Raw genomic sequence first — 5971 nt, 5'->3', positions numbered from 1 at the left:
CCCTTTCCAATGGGAATCCAGTAAAAGGAAATGAAATCGACATCACAAGCAGAAAAACAAGAAACTACAACAAAACTTAAACTGTCCTGGAAACAACTGAACCTAATACAAGAACATAATGTAAATGTCACCAAATTGTACTCCCCAAGGGCCATGTGCTGTGGGTGGGTGGGGGGGGTGGGGGGGTGTGGTGGGATTTGTGAAAAGCTTAGAAAACAGGAGGCTTGTAGGTAATGAAACTGATGCATTGCACTTGGCGCTTGTTGTCGAATCCAATGATCCTAATGAAAGCTTTTGAGTAGGCTTTGATGGCCTCGTCAAGCTCCTTCAACACCTGAGATGCGTCGGTGCACCCGAACATGGGCAGCTCCCACATGGTCCAGTAGCGCCCGTCGTAGTATCCAGTTGACCTGTGGTTCTCACGGTACACGAACCCATGCTGCAAAGTCCAACCACATTGGCATTCAGCAATCAGTTTTATGTATACTTTGGTAATAATCTAATGATTAATTAACTAGCTTATCTGGACTCATCATCCAGTTTTCAATACGAGTATGTGTTCAACACAAGTAAGAGAATCGAATCTATTTTTTAATAGAAAATATATATATTTAGCATTGAATCAAATATTAAAATACGTTAAGATAAAGTGAAAATTTCATGTAATATCGAATACATTCTTCACCATAGAGAGTATCTATTTTATATTTTTAGCTTTGAAATGCAGGGAAATTATAATTTAAAGGGGAAAAGAACTGAGAGGGGTTTGAAGAATACCTCTAACTCGAATTCCAGACAAGGAATCCATTTGGAGCGAAGAAGGTACTCTACTTCCTTTAGCAATTGTTCCCTTGAGAGATCTGGGAGGTATGAGAGAGTCTCGAACTTCTTCTTTCCAAGAGGAGGCAATGCCTATATTGTCACACATTTCACACCATCAATGAACTAAACAAGCTAGCCTCATCATGAAAAAGAAATACTACTTTTCTTAAAGAGAAGGAAATGCACGTATTGAATATATATCTAAGGGGGAAAAAGGTCAGCATTCCAACATTACATATCCATGGATCAAATGTGTCATTAGTTAATATAGTTAACATTACTTAAACATTCATAAAACAGAAAACACACACACGCACACAAAAACCCCCATTTCATTAGTAAATTTGGTGTCTGGAAAATGGGATTTGAGGATGGGAGATGAGTAGATGACTGTTTCCCATTTGCATATATGACCCAAGATCCAATTGGTCTCAATCAAAATAAGAATATGATTCCTGCCTCAATGTTTATTAACCAAAAATTTAGTAGTTAAGCAACTCTGCCCTTAGTGCTGGCGAGAGAGGTGATATCAGCATTGGTCTTGCTGGTCACTGGGAAAGTTGATGTGGACCTGAGGCGAGTGAATGGTGCCACCATGCTAGCCTGGGCTTGGGTGGCTCGGTTGATGCTGCCAACACTAGCTGTTGAGACCATGGAGGAAGCCATTTCTTTTTCTTCATACTTAATTTTTTTTTCCTTTCAAGTCTCGAAGGCAACACAAATTTCTCAATGAGGAATTATTTGGTCCATCTTCTCACCCCTTTTATAAACATTCAATGCCAAGATCAATTTTTTTTTTTGGTGTGTTTACATCCTATGGTTGGATTTTGATCTTGTAAGTTGTTCGGTGTTTATAGGTCGTTGGATCCAACTTGTGACATTAAAAATATAATTGGCTCTAATGTAACGTTTGGTATGAGAGAAGTGAGAGCACATTCTCTGCAATGTATCTAACTAAATTATATTGCAATGTTTGTTTTACAATAAACTACTGCAATGTAATATTGTAATATAATTACATTACAACCAATAGATGTAATGTGATTACAGCCCAAAATTAATGCAATCAGATTGCATTACACTCTGTAATGTTTTTAAAGATATTTTTGTCTTTCAATTTTGTTACTTTGTTAAAAATATTTTATAATATTATAATTTTCTTTTTTTATATAGATTTCGAGAATGTCTTTTTATTATTCTCAATAGTCATGGTGACTATTAATAAAATTTATATTGTCTTTTAAAAGAAAAAGAAATTAAAATAAAATATATCATATAGAAAATTATATTAAGAAAAAAATAAAATATATAAAATTATAATAAAAAATAAAAAAATATATGATATTAAAAATATGTTTAAAAAGACGATATTATATAAAAATTAACAATAAAAAATACAAGTATATTAAACTTTCATTTTAATAAACAGGATAATTCTGGCAATTGATATTATAAATCAAACGTTGCAATGTTAGTTTTTTTATATTTTAATAATTACTGCGTATATATTAAAGGGGTATTTTAAAAAATAGTCTTTAAAGATAAGATGTTTTTAAAAATAGCACTCTTTATAAGTTTAACTATTTTTAGCCAAGTTGGACAAAATTACCCTTAATGAAGTTGCACTCTATGATGTTACACGTCATGTACAAAAACCTGTGACAAGCTATGGTTAGTGTATTACACGCTATGTACAAAAATATGTGACACTCCATGTATAAAAACCTATGACAAGCTATGATTAACTTTGCCGTAACGTGCGGGTCCGGGAACCCGACTGCCAGACGCAAGTAAAAACTCTAAAAAATTAAGAGTCGCCACCAATCTTTTTTACTAGGTGCGATTGACTACCTATTGACTCGATTCTAATCGATGAAGCCTTAAATTAATTTTAAGCCCACCGAAAAGAATCTTAAACTGGTCTACGTTTTTCTAGATCTAAGTTCGGGAGTACGGTTGCGTCCGGGGAAGGATTAGCACCCCCGGGACGCCCGTTCCATGAACGGTACCATTCTTAGATTATCTTATTAGGCTTTAATTTTTTTAAGCTCACTATATTTTCTTAGTTATTATTCTCTTATTTTATCTCATATTTAACCTAAAATGGAATGCAAATGTGGGGAAAGATGAGATGCATGGCGTGAGATAAAATGTCGGACGAATAACCTTTTATCAAGGATGTTCTCCCAAATCTGCCCATCATACTGGTGGGATCTGGGGCATTCTCTCATCTAGGGATTTATTCTAGAAATTCACCTTCGCAAATTCAACGAATAAATCTCGTCATCGGGGTCATCATACGTTTTCTTTTAAAATAATATTTTTATGAATAATGAACCTAATTCGAGCGAAAGCCTTTTAATAAAGATGTTTTCCGAGCCCTCCCATCATACTGGTGGGACCCGGGGATACCTTTTCACCTAGGGAACTTTTCGAAAAATACCCGCCTTCGCAAGATCTTCGGGAGATCCCATCATCAGGGTTTAAACTCGAAAACAGTAATATTTATATGCAATGATATGCAACATATATATATGTTATGCTAATACAATTATCTATTTTTTTATTTATTATTATTTAATTATTATTTTTATTTTATTATATTTTTTATTATCATGTTTTCTATTTCATTTCTTATTATTATTTTTTCATACTTTACATTTTTTATTCTAAGTTTTTATATTTTTCTTTTATAATTAGATAAATTGTTTATAATTCCATGTTATTTTAGTGAACAAAATTTTATTTTTCTTTTACATAACATTTTATTAATCTATAGTTTATACCATTAGATATTTAACGATTAATTTTTAAATTATTTATTGTTTTGGATTTTCCTTATTAATAGTTTTTTATTATTTGTCTATTTATTTAATGTCATGGATATTGCATTTTCACAAATTAATTATTTACTATATATTTGAATTATTGTTCTTGTTTTTATTATTTTTATTATTATTTTTTAAAATGATTTTTGTGTAGTTAAGTTTTATTTATAAAAGTTTCGAGATCTTAAAATCGAGGCTTTCCCATCGTACTAGTGGAGCCTTAATTTGGATTCCGAACCTAAGGAAAATTAGCCCGGGATTACGACTTTTCGCGTCCCGATCGATCATCCCATCATCGGTATTAAATTAAACAATTATTTTATTAATAATTCTTTATCTTATCCTATTTTCATTCTATCTCCATTTATACCCATCTCCATTTTATATATGGGACATATCTTTTCACCCAATTGATATTTTCATATTTTTATTTTATTACATTTTAATTCTAATTCTTCCTAATTTATTTTCATTCCTATTGTCTCTACATAAATTTACATAACTATGTATCTCATAAAGATGTTCCACATTTCATCCTTTCCCATACCTATATTTTTTCTAAACAATATTCTAAATCAAAATATACAATCCTCTTATATGCATATATTATTAATCTAAATAAATTAATTCCTAACATTAAATGTTTACTTTTCCTATATTTACTAAACTAAATCTATTAATTTTCAGTGACTAAGTGTTTGTTTATTTCTCTATGTATATTATGTGTTTGGATCTGTTTTTATAATTAAATAACTATTTTATCTGATTTTATTATTATTATATAGAATATATGTACTCTTATATTTTACCATCATTTTTTGGTATCATTGGATGTAGTATTTTTACCTATTTTCTATATTATTATTATTTTTTTATATATGTTTTTTTAATTTCTATTTTTCTCTTGACACTTAATCATTTAATCATTTTCATTTTTTATATGTATCTTTTCTTTTATTCTACCTAATAACCTACTAAAAATAATTTGTCTTCCTACCTAACATTGGGCCCAGCACAATCACAAAGACCAAATCAGAAAAGCCAAAGATTTACCTTTTATGGGCTAAAAGCGACCCAAGACAGCTGGGCCCACTCCAACTGATATGCTTCCCAAAGCGCACCGTCTGGTCCCTAGTCCAGCAGCACCCCAAATGCCTAAAACGACGTCGTTTCACTCTAACCCTAACTATAAAATCCTTCTTTTCTTTCCTCTCTCCTTATTTTTCCTTTTTTTGTTTCTCTCTCTACCCGTCGGATTCTCTCCTCTCTCTCTAAAAATCTCACCTTTCTCTCTCACACTAATCTTTCTTCATCGGCGGTTAAGGGAGCTTCCTGCTATCGTCGACGCAGGGACCCCGATGGCCTGATCTGACTCTTCTTCTCTCTCTAGCAGTCGACCGGTCTCCCTTGACCCGATCGGTCCTCCCTCTTTCACTCTCTCTCTCTCTCTCTCTCTCTGGCGGCCAATTGGTCTCCCTTGGCCCGATCGGTCCTCCCTCTTTCACTCTCTTTGGCCAGCCCACCGGTCTCCCTTGGTCACCCTAGAACCTAGGCCGTCTTCTAACCGACGGCAGCAAGACCTTTCTCTCCAACCGGTTACCAAACCAAGCCCCAACTCTAGCTGCACACATATTTTTTTTTTGGGTATTGTTTGATATTTTTTGATTTTTTTGTGGATTTTTTCTGGCTGTTAGAGAACTAGGATTTTTGGTTGCTGCTTGTTGCTATGGTTTTTTGCAGGTTGTTGGGGATTTTTTTATTTGTTTTTTTTATTGCCCCCCCCCCCCTGATTGCTACAGTGCTTTATACACTTAGCTTTTTAGCCGAGTGTAGTGCCTCCACTACCTTGCCAGACGCGAATTTTTCACGTCTGGTAGGGTGAGGGAGGTGCCTAGCAGGGTGCGTCCTGTGTGGACGCACCCTGCCAGTCATACCTTCTCCCCTTTTCTCTTTCTCTTTTATTTTTTATTTTTTATTTTTTTATTATTTTTTTGTTTGTTGTTTATCTTTTGTTTACTATTATTTTTTTATTTTTTTATCATATATTTATTTATTTTTTAAACACCAAAAATATGGTGTCTACAAACTTGTTACACGCCATGTACAAAAACCTATGACAAGTCATGGTTAGCGTGTTACACGTTATGTACAAAAATATATGACATGCCATGTACAAAAACCTATGACAAGCCGTGGTTAGCGTGTTACACGCTATGTACAAAAACATATGACAAGCCAAGTACAAAATCCTGTAACAAGCTATGGTTAGCTTGTTACACGTAATGTACAAAAACTTGTGACAAGCCATGGTTAGGTTGTTA

The 5971-nt window shown here is 33.4% G+C and overlaps 1 pseudogene across 1 annotated transcript; it reads right to left on the bottom strand.

Annotated features, from left to right (window-relative positions):
* Nucleotides 1-208: 208 nt before the first annotated feature.
* LOC18604124 (ribulose bisphosphate carboxylase small subunit, chloroplastic-like) lies at nucleotides 209-1488 on the bottom strand (annotated as a pseudogene). Its single transcript, XR_016025317.1, has 3 exons — nucleotides 1321-1488; nucleotides 778-945; nucleotides 209-439 (listed from the first exon to the last, which is right to left on the bottom strand). The product of XR_016025317.1 is annotated as a ribulose bisphosphate carboxylase small subunit, chloroplastic-like (transcript).
* Between the last annotated feature and the right edge of the window lie 4483 nt (nucleotides 1489-5971).

This window comes from Theobroma cacao, chromosome 3, assembly GCF_053813885.1.
Source record: "Theobroma cacao isolate CCN51 chromosome 3, ASM5381388v1, whole genome shotgun sequence".
Classification (NCBI taxonomy): domain Eukaryota; kingdom Viridiplantae; phylum Streptophyta; class Magnoliopsida; order Malvales; family Malvaceae; genus Theobroma; species Theobroma cacao.
Note: the sequence above shows the minus strand (reverse complement) of the source record. Positions and strands in the feature narration are given on the sequence as shown.